The sequence below is a fragment of the Podarcis bocagei genome (assembly GCF_964188305.1).
Source record: "Podarcis bocagei genome assembly, contig: HAP1_SCAFFOLD_191, whole genome shotgun sequence".
Classification (NCBI taxonomy): domain Eukaryota; kingdom Metazoa; phylum Chordata; class Lepidosauria; order Squamata; family Lacertidae; genus Podarcis; species Podarcis bocagei.
In genome coordinates, this window is record NW_027670257.1 from 37,897 (window position 1) to 54,300 (window position 16,404).

A 16,404-nucleotide genomic window follows, 5' to 3' on the forward strand; every position below is an offset into this window, starting at 1 on the left:
GTCACAATTTCTGCTAAAAATATGACGTTCTGCAATTCACTCAAAAATGTTGGAAAACCGTTGCAAGTGATCCCCTTGTGGGAGTCAGATAGCCATGGCAGAGGCTTGTAATATTGCAGGGTGCCCCCTGACCTCGGCTGACCAGCACTCTGAGCTTTACAATGTATTGGAATGCATGACCTCATATGGAGTTATGTTCCCCCCCTTCTGGGCAGTGTAACATCGTTTGTGGGTGGGTTAAAGCTTGACCGGATGTAGGTAACGTGAGACATTGGAATGCAGCCATGCGGCTGGAGAGGAACAGAGGGCTATAGGAATAAACGGACTGGAGGAAGGGGAAGAAGTCTGAATTTAGCTGCCCTCCATCCATGGAAATATTGTTGGCCTCAGTGTCTTTATTTTATGCCTAAAAAGCACCATTTGTAACGGCAGGCTCCGACAAGTGGTGCCCCGTGTGAGGCAAATTTAAAAGTGTGAGGCAACTTAAAGAAAAGAGGCAAACTTGAAGAAAACAGTCTGAGGCAGACTAAGAGGATTTTAAAAGAAACTGTGAGAGGATTTTTGATCCAAGCAGTGGTTATCATCGGCTCACTACGTCCGGCAAGGATTGCAAGCGCTAATCATCTTAAAAAGATCCCGGTGAGTCCGATCCCTTCTCTTCTCTTCTATTATATTGATTTTTGAAAAATGGGCAGCTCTTTGACTACTCCCCAACAGAAATTTTTAAAAGACTTAAAATTTCTCCTCTCCTCCAACAAATTGGAAGTTCCAGAGGGTGATTTGATACAGCTCATTCTGGCCATTGATGAACATTCTCCCTGGGACTTGGGTGTAATTGCAAATGGGACTTGGGAACTGAAACTTTGGGACAAGATTGGTGAACATTTTCATGAGCTCCCCAGCATCAGTACTCGGATTTTAAATGCATGGTGCAAGGTTCATTACGCTATGGGTTCTTTATCACCAAAAAATATCTCCCTGGCTGCATTGCCAACACAACCTTCAGCTTCTTTAATTCAGCCTGCTGTGTTAGAGTTTGTTCCAATCCTTGCCCTGCCAGCAGAAAGTCCAGACCCCAAGCCTCCGGACTACAGTTCCTCACCAGAGGACCCAATCCTGCAAAAATACCATGGTCTGGCTGGCAATAGTCCTAATCTTTCAGAGGCAGACCCAGCTACCTCTTTTCAACGTGCAGTCCTTGCCTGTTCCTTAATTCAGGATACTATGGCATTCCCTGTTATTGTGCCCCCTGCTGGTGCTCCAGCAGGAACTCAAGCCCAGCACCAACCTTTTGACTTTAAAATTTTGAAAGAGCTCCAATTGTCAGTCAGGACAAATGGACTTCAAGCACCATTCACACAGGCGCTTTTGGAAGCCACATTAGCCCAGCTGTTGGTGCCAGATGACATCAAGCTTTTGGCACGTACAGTTTTACCTCCATCAGCTGGTGTATTATTTGCTCATGAATGGGAAATCGCCTGTCGTGGTTATGCTCCTGCTTTACTGCAACAAGCAAGAGGGAATAATCCTAATATTACCCTCGCAGATGTGATGGATGCTATGATGGGGCGTGGGCCCTTTGCTCAGGCTTCAGTACAAGCCACACTGCTGCAGATTTTATTGAGGGATACTGCTCTTGCTGCTCAACAAGCAATGAGAAAAATCCCGGAACCCACCAGTATCCAGTCGAGGTGGGGTTCAATCAGACAAGAACCTAGAGAATCATATTCTTCCTTTATGGACAGGCTGATTACAGCAGTGAGTCGCCAAATTGAAAATCCTGAAGCCAAACAAATTATTATCAAACAATTGGCCTATGAAAATGCTAATGAGGATTGTAAGGTTGCTTTAAGACCGATAATACACAATCCTGCCACAGACACAGCAGCCATGCTTCGCATTTGTCAGTCTGTTGGTACAGCCACTCATAAGGCCCATTTGCTGGCAGCAGCGCTAAATAAAAACCAGCCTGTAGCCATCGATAAAACTTGTTTCCAGTGTGGCAAACCAGGACACTTTAAGGCGCAATGTAGATCCACGCAACAGCCTAAGCGTCCTTCTACCAAATGTCCAATCTGCAGAAAAGGCTTTCATTGGGCCAATCAATGCAGATCGCTTCCTCAAAACCAACAGCAGGGTCAGCACACTGCCCAAAATCAGCAAGGACAACAGCAGGGAAACTGGCAGCAGGGCCCACCCCGGGCCCAGACAAATCAATAGGGGACCCCCCAGAGTCCAGAGAAACAGCACCACAACTTCGCCTGACTCAGGACGTGGAATTCCATTTGCCTTTCTGCCCTTTAAAGACTCATGTTCTCACTGAAGCAGGGTTAGACAATCATGCCACTTGTCTTGTATTGCCTTTATTATCTGCACAAGCAACAGGAATTCATGCGGTACCGATGCTAACACACGGACCATATGTGAATTTCCCTGAGATCACGCTATATGCGGATCGTCCATGCAGAATACAATCAAATACTTCAGTGGCGAAGATTATTATTTTCCCCCCATCCGAACAACTGCCCTTAATTGCAGCAGCCATGAACATTACAGCCTCGCGCCCTTCTGTGTCTCTGACAGTGGGAGGTCGACGCATTGTGGGAGTTCTGGACACAGGGGCGGATGTAACAGTCGTGGCAAAATCTGCTTGGCCATCCAGTTGGCCCACCTGTCCAGCCTCACAAGTTATTGGTGTGGGAGGTGAATCACAGGCACGGCGCAGTCTCCACCCAATACTCATCCAAAGCGATAGCGGGGTGCAGATCACCCTCTATCCATTAATAATGGACATTCCAGTCTCCTTATGGGGGCGCGATATTTTGGCTATTGCAGACACCAAATTGGAGTCAAATTTATTCTAAGGGCCACCCCTGCACTTCCACGCACCGCACTGCCGTTACGATGGATCACCTCTACCCCAGTATGGGTGGAACAATGGCCTCTACCAAAAGAAAAATTAGCAGCGGCGGCCCAGCTTATTTCTGAACAATTGACCCTTGGCCACATTGAACCGTCCTCATCTCCTTGGAACTCCCCAATTTTCGTTATTAAGAAAAAATCAGGCAAATGGCATCTTTTACAGGATATGCGGAGAATTAATCAACAGATACAGCCAATGGGAACTTTACAACCTGGCATGCCTAATCCAAATATGCTCCCACGAGAATATCAGTTGGCTGTACTTGATTTAAGGGACTGTTTTTTTTCTATCCCACTGGATCCAGCAGACAGGGAACGGTTTGCTTTTACATTGCCAGTATATAACAATTCTCAACCCACCCAGAGATATCAGTGGGTTGTCCTGCCTCAAGGCATGCGGAACTCCCCTACACTTTGTCAACATTTTGTGAGTGAAGCATTGAAACCTTTCCGCAGGCGCTACCCAGAGCTTTTGTGCTATCATTTCATGGATGACATTTTAATCGCTGCTAAGGAACTCCCGCCTGGCATTTTTCAAGAACTTTCTGCCACATTAGCGGAAGCGGGACTCTGTATAGCGCCGGAAAAAATTCAATTGACGTTGCCTGCCACCTACTTGGGACATAAAGTCTCTGCACAAGCAGCGCTGCCTATTGTTCCCCAACTGACTATCCCTTCAAACATGAAGCTTGTGCAATTACAACAACTTCTTGGGCATTTGAATTGGGCTCGCTCCTTCCTTGCATTACCTACCAGCACATTATCACCATTGTTTTCAGCGCTCGCAGGACACAAGGATCCAGCAGATGTAATCCAGGTCACTTCGGCAATGATCACTGCATTACAAACTGTTAATCAGCACCTGCGATCTGTTCTCGTGGACAGGATCACAGAGGCCTCTGCACACGAGCTGCACCTGGCCGTATTTGCTACACCATTGTTGCCAACAGGAATTTTATATGCTCAGACGGACAAGAAGAAGACTATCTGCATTATAGAATGGTTACATTTACCTCATACCCCTCCGAAGAACATTTATTCAGTAATTGAATCCACATCAGACATTGTTATCAAAGGACGTTCACGAGCAATAGCTTTGAGCGGTTTTGATGTTGCATCGATTTATTTGCCTTTTTCACAGACTGAACAGCAGCATTTATTGATCACAAATGCTGCCGTGCAAATTGCTTTGGCCGATTTTATAGGTGTCATCATTTTTAACCCTCCAAAGGATGACCGTTTGACATTTCTGGCACAGGTCACCTATGTTTTGGCTACCCCCTTGTCTCTCACACCTCTCCCCTCTGCATTGACCCTCTTCACGGATGGAACGAAAAGTAGGGGGGTGGTGACATGGGAGGAGGGAGGAAAATGGAAATGTTATTTACCCCTCCGCAGTCCTCTGCCCAGCGAGCCGAGCTAGCGGCTGTGATTCTTGCCTTTCAATCCTTTCCTACTCAACCTTTCAATCTTATTGTGGATACTCAGTATGTATATCACCTTTTTGCTATTTTACCAATATCTTATATAACTCCTTCCTTGGATTCTGACTTGTTTTCCTTGTTTCTTACCCCGCAGGCCTTACTTCAGCACAGAGAGTTGTCTTATTATGTTGCACATCTTCGCTCCCACACATCGCACCCAGGGTATTTAGCAGAGGGCAATGCAAGAGCAGATGCAGCACTGAAGAACATTTCTGCCTTTTCTCTCTTTTCTGATCCTATACTAGGTCATAACACCTTTCACCTTCCTGCGAAAGCATTGGCAAAGCATTTTTCTATTCCTTTGGCCCAAGCAAGGGATATAGTTTCCCAATGTGCTTCTTGTTCTAAATCTCAGCTGGCCATTCCTTTTGATGCTGTCAATCCTAGGGGCACGTCTGCATTGGCGTGTTGGCAGATGGATGTCACACACACACCTGTGTTGGCTCCACTCTCCAAGGTTCACCTCACGGTGGACACCCACTCTGGATTCATATGGGCTACGCCCATGAGGGGGGAAACAGCTCGGCATGTCATTCAGCACACTATCCGCTGTTTCTCAGTCATGGGTAAACCTGCGCGTATCAAAACTGATAATGGTCCAGCATATATTTCTAAAACATTTTCGGAATTTTGTATGTTGTGGAATGTGAAATTAACTCATGGCATACCCTTTAACTCCACAGGTCAAGCTATAGTGGAAAGAGCACACCTGACGTTCAAAACACTATTGCTTAAACAGCTTGGCGGCCGAAGCATACCAACAGCAGATATCCCTTTGGCTGTTCACCAAGTTCTTTTTGTACTTAACCATCTTTTATATCCACATAATAGGACCCATACTCCCGCGGAATTGCATTTTAGGAAGGAGGAGGCACTCCCCCGCCCCTTGGTGGTGTACCGACGCTTGCCTGATCCCGCGTGGCATGGACCTGTCCCGCTGATCACGTGGGGACGAGGGTACGCGGCAGTGGACGTCGAGGACAAGCCTTTGTGGGTTCCAGCTCGATGCGTGCGGCCATGGCGAGTCCCTTCAACTACAGAAGTGCCTTCCTAACCATTTGCCTTGCCATCCTTTGCTGCATCATTATACAAGGAAGTGAAGCAGACGACACAATCCAGTTGCAGCCACCATATTTCACCTTATCGGCTGGCAAGCAGCTGTCACCTGAATCCTACTCTGGCTGGCAGTATCCACGGCTCAGCCACTCTCGAACTATAAGAACAGCATTGTTGAATAAGACTTTTAGGGGAGAAAATTATCATAAGATATGGAGGAATAATATTTTTGTACAAGATATGATTAAGTTTACCAGTTTATTGCATGCTTCTAAATGTTGGTTATGTATGCACATGCCGCCCTTTGCCAGTCATTCAGGCATAATGCTTCATGGCGTGCCTGTCAATGGATCTTTTCAATTTACAAATATTATATCCCCTAAGCAAACTTTTTGGCCCCCAGTATACTTGACCCTCCATGAGCCTGCACCCATTTATTTTCAAATTAAGGAGGGGAAAGAATCATGGGGCATATATCCAAACTGTCAATATACATTGAAATTCATGTTTAATAGCTCTTGTTCTCTTACAGGAACATACAATGACCAATCTCAGTGCTATCTAAGTGACACCAGTGCATGGCTAATAAACTAGAAAAGCTACCATGCAGCTTGGAATCAGAATTCTTATATTCTTGGCTTCCGGATGGAAGTTGACTTCGACATTTATTGATTTTAGTGATCATTATAGTAGTTATTTGCATTATTTTGTGTTGCTGTATACAATGAATTCTTTCTATAATTTCTATATGTACTGCATGGTTCTCCAGTCCGCGGCCCGCTTCCGGTCTCACATGAGACGTCTATCGCACTCGATATAACCGTATTGGTACTGATTAATTAAATAAAGAAAGAGGGCATGTGGGAGTCAGATAGCCACGGCAGAGGCTTGTAATATTGCAGGGTGCCCCCTGACCTCGGCTGACCAGCACTCTGAGTTTTACAATGTATTGGAATGCATGACCTCATATGGAGTTATGTCCCCCCCCTTCTGGGCAGTGTAACATCGTTTGTGGGTGGGTTAAAGCTTGACCGGATGTAGGTAACGTGAGACATTGGAATGCAGCCATGCGGCTGGAGAGGAACAAAGGGCTATAGGAATAAACGGACTGGAGGAAGGGGAAGAAGTCTGAATTTAGCTGCCCTCCATCCATGGAAATATTGTTGGCCTCAGTGTCTTTATTTTATGCCTAAAAAGCACCATTTGTAACGGCAGGCTCCGACATCCCCTGAAATGTTTTTCGGTGGAAACAGTTGGGTTTTTATCATCGGAAACAGAATTAGCCCTCGACGTCTGGACAACTTTTTTTGAAAAAAATCCCTAAGCCGCGCGGTCACAATTTCTGCTAAAAATCTGATGTTCTGCAATTCACTCAAAAATGGTGCCAAACTGTTGCAAACGATCCCCTGAAAGGTTTTTCGGTGGAAGCAGATGGGTTTTTATCATCGGAAACAGAATTAGCCCTCGAAGTCTGAACAACTTTTTTTGAAAAAATCCCTAAGACGCGCGGTCACAATTTCTGCTAAAAATCTGACGTTCTGCAATTCATTCAAAAATGGTGCCAAACTGTTGCAAACGATCCCCTGAAAGGTTTTTCGGTGGAAGCAGATGGGTTTTTATCATCAGAAACAGAATTAGCCCTCGAAGTCTGAACAACTTTTTTTGAAAAAATCCCTAAGACGCGCGGTCACAATTTCTGCTAAAAATCTGACGTTCTGCAATTCATTCAAAAATGGTCCCAAACTGTTGCAAATGATCCCCTGAAAGGTTTTTCGGTGGAAACAGATGGGTTTTTATCATCGGAAACAGAATTAGCCCTCGACGTCTGAACAACTTTTTTTGAAAAAAATCCCTAAGCCGCGCGGTCACAATTTCTGCTAAAAATCTGACGTTCTGCAATTCACTCAAAAATGTTGGCAAACTGTTGCAAGTGATCCCCTGAAGTGTTTTTCGGTGGAAACAGATGGGTTTTTATCATCGGAAACAGAATTAGCCCTCGACGTCTGAACAACTTTTTTTGAAAAAAATCCCTAAGCCGCGCGGTCACAATTTCTGCTAAAAATCTGACGTTCTGCAATTCACTCAAAAATGGTGCCAAACTGTTGCAAACGATCCCCTGAAAGGTTTTTCGGTGGAAGCAGATGGGTTTTTATCATCGGAAACAGAATTAGCCCTTGACGTCTGGACAACTTTTTTTGAAAAAATCCCTAAGCCGCGCGGTCACAATTTCTGCTAAAAATATGACGTTCTGCAATTCACTCAAAAATGTTGGAAAACCGTTGCAAGTGATCCCCTGAAATGTTTTTCGGTGGAAACAGTTGGGTTTTTATCATCGGAAACAAAAGTAGCCCTCGACGTCTGAACAACTTTTTTTGAAAAATCCCTAAGCTGCGCGGTCACAATTTCTGCTAAAAATCTGACATTCTGCAATTCACTCAAAAATGTTGGCAAACTGTTGCAAGTGATCCCCTGAAATGTTTTTCGGTGGAAACAGATGGGTTTTTATCATCGGAAACAGAATTAGCCCTCGACGTCTGAACAACTTTTTTTGAAAAAATCCCTAAGTCACAATTTCTGTTAAAAATATGACGTTCTGCAATTCACTCAAAAATGTTGGAAAACCGTTGCAAGTGATCCCCTGAAATGTTTTTCGGTGGAAACAGTTGGGTTTTTATCATCGGAAACAAAAGTAGCCCTCGACGTCTGAACAACTTTTTTTGAAAAATCCCTAAGCCGCGCGGTCACAATTTCTGCTAAAAATCTGACGTTCTGCAATTCCCTCAAAAATGTTGGAAAACCGTTGCAAGTGATCCCCTGAAATGTTTTTCGGTGGAAACAGTTGGGTTTTTATCATCGGAAACAAAAGTAGCCCTCGACGTCTGAACAACTTTTTTTGAAAAAAATCCCTAAGCCGCGCGGTCACAATTTCTGCTAAAAATCTGACGTTCTGCAATTCACTCAAAAATGTTGTCAAACTGTTGCAAGTGATCCCCTGAAATGTTTTTCGGTGGAAACAGATGGGTTTTTATCATCGGAAACAGAATTAGCCCTCGACGTCTGAACAACTTTTTTTGAAAAAATCCCTAAGCCGCGCGGTCACAATTTCTGCTAAAAATATGACGTTCTGCAATTCACTCAAAAATGTTGGAAAACCGTTGCAAGTGATCCCCTGAAGTGTTTTTCGGTGGAAACAGTTGGGTTTTTATCATCGGAAACAAAAGTAGCCCTCGACGTCTGAACAACTTTTTTTGAAAAATCCCTAAGCCGCGCGGTCACAATTTCTGCTAAAAATCTGACGTTCTGCAATTCCCTCAAAAATGTTGGCAAACTGTTGCAAGTGATCCCCTGAAATGTTTTTCGGTGGAAACAGATGGGTTTTTATCATCGGAAACAGAATTAGCCCTCGACGTCTGAACAACTTTTTTTGAAAAAATCCCTAAGCTGCGCGGTCACAATTTCTGCTAAAAATCTGACGTTCTGCAATTCACTCAAAAATGTTGTCAAACCGTTGCAAGTGATCCCCTGAAAGGTTTTTCGGTGGAAACAGATGGGTTTTTATCATCGGAAACAGAATTAGCCCTCGACGTCTGAACAACTTTTTTTGAAAAATCCCTAAGCAGCGCGGTCACAATTTCTGCTAAAAATCTGACGTTCTGCAATTCCCTCAAAAATGTTGGAAAACCGTTGCAAGTGATCCCCTGAAATGTTTTTCGGTGGAAACAGTTGGGTTTTTATCATCGGAAACAAAAGTAGCCCTCGACGTCTGAACAACTTTTTTTGAAAAATCCCTAAGCCGCGCGGTCACAATTTCTGCTAAAAATCTGACGTTCTGCAATTCCCTCAAAAATGTTGGCAAACTGTTGCAAGTGATCCCCTGAAATGTTTTTCGGTGGAAACAGATGGGTTTTTATCATCGGAAACAGAATTAGCCCTCGACGTCTGAACAACTTTTTTTGAAAAAATCCCTAAGCCGCGCGGTCACAATTTCTGCTAAAAATATGACGTTCTGCAATTCACTCAAAAATGTTGGAAAACCGTTGCAAGTGATCCCCTGAAATGTTTTTCGGTGGAAACAGTTGGGTTTTTATCATCGGAAACAAAAGTAGCCCTCGACGTCTGAACAACTTTTTTTGAAAAATCCCTAAGCCGCGCGGTCACAATTTCTGCTAAAAATCTGACGTTCTGCAATTCCCTCAAAAATGTTGGCAAACTGTTGCAAGTGATCCCCTGAAAGGTTTTTCGGTGGAAACAGATGGGTTTTTATCATCGGAAACAGAATTAGCCCTCGACGTCTGAACAACTTTTTTTGAAAAAAATCCCTAAGCCGCGCGGTCACAATTTCTGCTAAAAATCTGACGTTCTGCAATTCACTCAAAAATGTTGGCAAACTGTTGCAAGTGATCCCCTGAAGTGTTTTTCGGTGGAAACAGTTGGGTTTTTATCATCGGAAACAAAAGTAGCCCTCGACGTCTGAACAACTTTTTTTGAAAAATCCCTAAGCCGCGCGGTCACAATTTCTGCTAAAAATCTGACGTTCTGCAATTCCCTCAAAAATGTTGGCAAACTGTTGCAAGTGATCCCCTGAAATGTTTTTCGGTGGAAACAGATGGGTTTTTATCATCGGAAACAGAATTAGCCCTCGACGTCTGAACAACTTTTTTTGAAAAGATCCCTAAGCTGCGCGGTCACAATTTCTGCTAAAAATCTGACGTTCTGCAATTCACTCAAAAATGTTGTCAAACCGTTGCAAGTGATCCCCTGAAAGGTTTTTCGGTGGAAACAGGTGGGTTTTTATCATCGGAAACAGAATTAGCCCTCGACGTCTGAACAACTTTTTTTGAAAAATCCCTAAGCAGCGCGGTCACAATTTCTGCTAAAAATCTGACGTTCTGCAATTCCCTCAAAAATGTTGGAAAACCGTTGCAAGTGATCCCCTGAAATGTTTTTCGGTGGAAACAGTTGGGTTTTTATCATCGGAAACAAAAGTAGCCCTCGACGTCTGAACAACTTTTTTTGAAAAATCCCTAAGCCGCGCGGTCACAATTTCTGCTAAAAATCTGACGTTCTGCAATTCCCTCAAAAATGTTGGCAAACTGTTGCAAGTGATCCCCTGAAATGTTTTTCGGTGGAAACAGATGGGTTTTTATCATCGGAAACAGAATTAGCCCTCGACGTCTGAACAACTTTTTTTGAAAAAATCCCTAAGCCGCGCGGTCACAATTTCTGCTAAAAATATGACGTTCTGCAATTCACTCAAAAATGTTGGAAAACCGTTGCAAGTGATCCCCTGAAATGTTTTTCGGTGGAAACAGTTGGGTTTTTATCATCGGAAACAAAAGTAGCCCTCGACGTCTGAACAACTTTTTTTGAAAAATCCCTAAGCCGCGCGGTCACAATTTCTGCTAAAAATCTGACGTTCTGCAATTCCCTCGAAAATGTTGGCAAACTGTTGCAAGTGATCCCCTGAAATGTTTTTCGGTGGAAACAGATGGGTTTTTATCATCGGAAACAGAATTAGCCCTCGACGTCTGAACAACTTTTTTTGAATAAAATCCCTAAGCCGCGCGGTCACAATTTCTGCTAAAAATCTGACGTTCTGCAATTCACTCAAAAATGTTGGCAAACTGTTGCAAGTGATCCCCTGAAGTGTTTTTCGGTGGAAACAGATGGGTTTTTATCATCGGAAACAGAATTAGCCCTCGACGTCTGAACAACTTTTTTTGAAAAAAATCCCTAAGCCGCGCGGTCACAATTTCTGCTAAAAATCTGACGTTCTGCAATTCACTCAAAAATGTTGTCAAACCGTTGCAAGTGATCCCCTGAAATGTTTTTCGGTGGAAACAGTTGGGTTTTTATCATCGGAAACAAAAGTAGCCCTCGACGTCTGAACAACTTTTTTTGAAAAATCCCTAAGCCGCGCGGTCACAATTTCTGCTAAAAATCTGACGTTCTGCAATTCCCTCAAAAATGTTGGCAAACTGTTGCAAGTGATCCCCTGAAATGTTTTTCGGTGGAAACAGATGGGTTTTTATCATCGGAAACAGAATTAGCCCTCGACGTCTGAACAACTTTTTTTGAAAAAATCCCTAAGCCGCGCGGTCACAATTTCTGCTAAAAATCTGACGTTCTGCAATTCACTCAAAAATGTTGTCAAACCGTTGCAAGTGATCCCCTGAAAGGTTTTTCGGTGGAAACAGATGGGTTTTTATCATCGGAAACAGAATTAGCCCTCGACGTCTGAACAACTTTTTTTGAAAAATCCCTAAGCCGCGCGGTCACAATTTCTGCTAAAAATCTGACGTTCTGCAATTCCCTCAAAAATGTTGGCAAACTGTTGCAAGTGATCCCCTGAGATGTTTTTCGGTGGAAACAGATGGGTTTTTATCATCGGAAACAGAATTAGCCCTCGACGTCTGAACAACTTTTTTTGAAAAAATCCCTAAGCCGCGCGGTCACAATTTCTGCTAAAAATATGACGTTCTGCAATTCACTCAGAAATGTTGGAAAACCGTTGCAAGTGATCCCCTGAAATGTTTTTCGGTGGAAACAGTTGGGTTTTTATCATCGGAAACAAAAGTAGCCCTCGACGTCTGAACAACTTTTTTTGAAAAATCCCTAAGCCGCGCGGTCACAATTTCTGCTAAAAATCTGACGTTCTGCAATTCACTCAAAAATGTTGTCAAACTGTTGCAAGTGATCCCCTGAAATGTTTTTCGGTGGAAACAGATGGGTTTTTATCATCGGAAACAGAATTCGCCCTCGACGTCTGAACAACTTTTTTTGAAAAAATCCCTAAGCCGCGCGGTCACAATTTCTGCTAAAAATATGACGTTCTGCAATTCACTCAAAAATGTTGGAAAACCGTTGCAAGTGATCCCCTGAAATGTTTTTCGGTGGAAACAGTTGGGTTTTTATCATCGGAAACAAAAGTAGCCCTCGACGTCTGAACAACTTTTTTTGAAAAATCCCTAAGCCGCGCGGTCACAATTTCTGCTAAAAATCTGACGTTCTGCAATTCCCTCAAAAATGTTGGCAAACTGTTGCAAGTGATCCCCTGAAATGTTTTTCGGTGGAAACAGATGGGTTTTTATCAGCGGAAACAGAATTAGCCCTCGACGTCTGAACAACTTTTTTTGAAAAAATCCCTAAGCCGTGCGGTCACAATTTCTGCTAAAAATCTGACGTTCTGCAATTCACTCAAAAATGTTGGCAAAGTGTTGCAAGTGATCGCCTGAAATGTTTTTCGGTGGAAACAGATGGGTTTTTATCATCGGAAACAGAATTAGCCCTCGACGTCTGAACAACTTCTTTTGAAAAAATCCCTAAGCCGCGCGGTCACAATTTCTGCTAAAAATCTGACGTTCTGCAATTCCCTCAAAAATGTTGGCAAAGTGTTGCAAGTGATCCCCTGAGATGTTTTTCGGTGGAAACAGATGGGTTTTTATCATCGGAAACAGAATTAGCCCTCGACGTCTGAACAACTTTTTTTGAAAAAATCCCTAAGCCGCGCGGTCACAATTTCTGCTAAAAATATGACCTTCTGCAATTCATTCAAAAATGGTCCCAAACTGTTGCAAACGATCCCCTGAAAGGTTTTTCGGTGGAAACAGATGGGTTTTTATCATCGGAAACAGAATTAGCCCTCGACGTCTGAACAACTTTTTTTGAAAAAAATCCCTAAGCCGCGCGGTCACAATTTCTGCTAAAAATCTTACGTTCTGCAATTCACTCAAAAATGTTGGCAAACTGTTGCAAGTGATCCCCTGAAGTGTTTTTCGGTGGAAACAGATGGGTTTTTATCATCGGAAACAGAATTAGCCCTCGACGTCTGAACAACTTTTTTTGAAAAAATCCCTAAGCCGCGCGGTCACAATTTCTGCTAAAAATATGACGTTCTGCAATTCACTCAAAAATGTTGGAAAACCGTTGCAAGTGATCCCCTGAAATGTTTTTCGGTGGAAACAGTTTGGTTTTTATCATCGGAAACAAAAGTAGCCCTTGACGTCTGAACAACTTTTTTTGAAAAATCCCTAAGCCGCGCGGTCACAATTTCTGCTAAAAATCTGACGTTCTGCAATTCCCTCGAAAATGTTGGCAAACTGTTGCAAGTGATCCCCTGAAATGTTTTTCGGTGGAAACAGATGGGTTTTTATCATCGGAAACAGAATTAGCCCTCGACGTCTGAACAACTTTTTTTGAAAAAAATCCCTAAGCCGTGCGGTCACAATTTCTGCTAAAAATCTGACGTTCTGCAATTCACTCAAAAATGTTGGCAAACTGTTGCAAGTGATCCCCTGAAAGGTTTTTCGGTGGAAACAGATGGGTTTTTATCATCGGAAACAGAATTAGCCCTCGACGTCTGAACAACTTTTTTTGAAAAAAATCCCTAAGCCGCGCGGTAACAATTTCTGCTAAAAATCTGACGTTCTGCAATTCACTCAAAAATGTTGGCAAACTGTTGCAAGTGATCCCCTGAAGTGTTTTTCGGTGGAAACAGATGGGTTTTTATCATCGGAAACAGAATTAGCCCTCGACGTCTGAACAACTTTTTTTGAAAAAAATCCCTAAGCTGCGCGGTCACAATTTCTGCTAAAAATCTGACGTTCTGCAATTCACTCAAAAATGGTGCCAAACTGTTGCAAACGATCCCCTGAAAGGTTTTTCGGTGGAAACAGATGGGTTTTTATCATCGGAAACAGAATTAGCCCTCGACGTCTGGACAACTTTTTTTGAAAAAATCCCTAAGCCGCGCGGTCACAATTTCTGCTAAAAATCTGACGTTCTGCAATTCACTCAAAAATGTTGTCAAACTGTTGCAAGTGATCCCCTGAAGTGTTTTTCGGTGGAAACAGATGGGTTTTTATCATCGGAAACAGAATTAGCCCTCGACGTCTGAACAGCTTTTTTTGAAAAAATCCCTAAGCCGCGCGGTCACAATTTCTGCTAAAAATATGACGTTCTGCAATTCACTCAAAAATGTTGGAAAACCGTTGCAAGTGATCCCCTGAAATGTTTTTCGGTGGAAACAGTTTGGTTTTTATCATCGGAAACAAAAGTAGCCCTTGACGTCTGAACAACTTTTTTTGAAAAATCCCTAAGCCGCGCGGTCACAATTACTGCTAAAAATCTGACGTTCTGCAATTCCCTCGAAAATGTTGGCAAACTGTTGCAAGTGATCCCCTGAAATGTTTTTCGGTGGAAACAGATGGGTTTTTATCATCGGAAACAGAATTAGCCCTCGACGTCTGAACAACTTTTTTTGAAAAAAATCCCTAAGCCGTGCGGTCACAATTTCTGCTAAAAATCTGACGTTCTGCAATTCACTCAAAAATGTTGGCAAACTGTTGCAAGTGATCCCCTGAAAGGTTTTTCGGTGGAAACAGATGGGTTTTTATCATCGGAAACAGAATTAGCCCTCGACGTCTGAACAACTTTTTTTGAAAAAAATCCCTAAGCCGCGCGGTAACAATTTCTGCTAAAAATCTGACGTTCTGCAATTCACTCAAAAATGTTGGCAAACTGTTGCAAGTGATCCCCTGAAGTGTTTTTCGGTGGAAACAGATGGGTTTTTATCATCGGAAACAGAATTAGCCCTCGACGTCTGAACAACTTTTTTTGAAAAAAATCCCTAAGCTGCGCGGTCACAATTTCTGCTAAAAATCTGACGTTCTGCAATTCACTCAAAAATGGTGCCAAACTGTTGCAAACGATCCCCTGAAAGGTTTTTCGGTGGAAACAGATGGGTTTTTATCATCGGAAACAGAATTAGCCCTCGACGTCTGGACAACTTTTTTTGAAAAAATCCCTAAGCCGCGCGGTCACAATTTCTGCTAAAAATCTGACGTTCTGCAATTCACTCAAAAATGTTGTCAAACTGTTGCAAGTGATCCCCTGAAATGTTTTTCGGTGGAAACAGATGGGTTTTTATCATCGGAAACAGAATTAGCCCTCGACGTCTGAACAACTTTTTTTGAAAAAATCCCTAAGCCGCGCGGTCACAATTTCTGCTAAAAATATGACGTTCTGCAATTCACTCAAAAATGTTGGAAAACCGTTGCAAGTGATCCCCTGAAATGTTTTTCGGTGGAAACAGTTGGGTTTTTATCATCGGAAACAAAAGTAGCCCTCGACGTCTGAACAACTTTTTTTGAAAAATCCCTAAGCCGCGCGGTCACAATTTCTGCTAAAAATCTGACGTTCTGCAATTCCCTCAAAAATGTTGGCAAAGTGTTGCAAGTGATGGCCTGAAATGTTTTTCGGTGGAAACAGATGGGTTTTTATCATCGGAAACAGAATTAGCCCTCGACGTCTGAACAACTTTTTTTGAAAAAATCCCTAAGCCGCGCGGTCACAATTTCTGCTAAAAATCTGACGTTCTGCAATTCCCTCAAAAATGTTGGCAAACTGTTGCAAATGATCCCCTGAAATGTTTTTCGGTGGAAACAGATGGGTTTTTATCATCGGAAACAGAATTAGCCCTCGAAGTCTGAACAACTTTTTTTGAAAAAATCCCTAAGCCGCGCGGTCACAATTTCTGCTAAAAATCTGACCTTCTGCAATTCATTCAAAAATGGTCCCAAACTGTTGCAAGTGATCCCCTGAAAGGTTTTTCGGTGGAAACAGATGGGTTTTTATCATCGGAAACAGAATTAGCCCTCGACGTCTGAACAACTTTTTTTGAAAAAAATCCCTAAGCCGCGCGGTCACAATTTCTGCTAAAAATCTGACGTTCTGCAATTCACTCAAAAATGTTGGCAAACTGTTGCAAGTGATCCCCTGAAGTGTTTTTCGGTGGAAACAGATGGGTTTTTATCATCGGAAACAGAATTAGCCCTCGACGTCTGAACAACTTTTTTTGAAAAAAATCCCTAAGCTGCGCGGTCACAATTTCTGCTAAAAATCTGACGTTCTGCAATTCACTCAAAAATGGTGCCAAACTGTT

General features: G+C 42.9%; 1 long non-coding RNA gene across 1 annotated transcript; it reads right to left on the reverse strand.

Moving 5' to 3' along the window:
- Positions 1-676: 676 nt before the first annotated feature.
- Positions 677-2,522, reverse strand: LOC308579560. Its single transcript, XR_014004537.1, has 2 exons — positions 1,361-2,522; positions 677-1,288 (listed from the first exon to the last, which is right to left on the reverse strand). It is a non-coding gene; the product is annotated as an uncharacterized lncRNA (long non-coding RNA).
- Between the last annotated feature and the right edge of the window lie 13,882 nt (positions 2,523-16,404).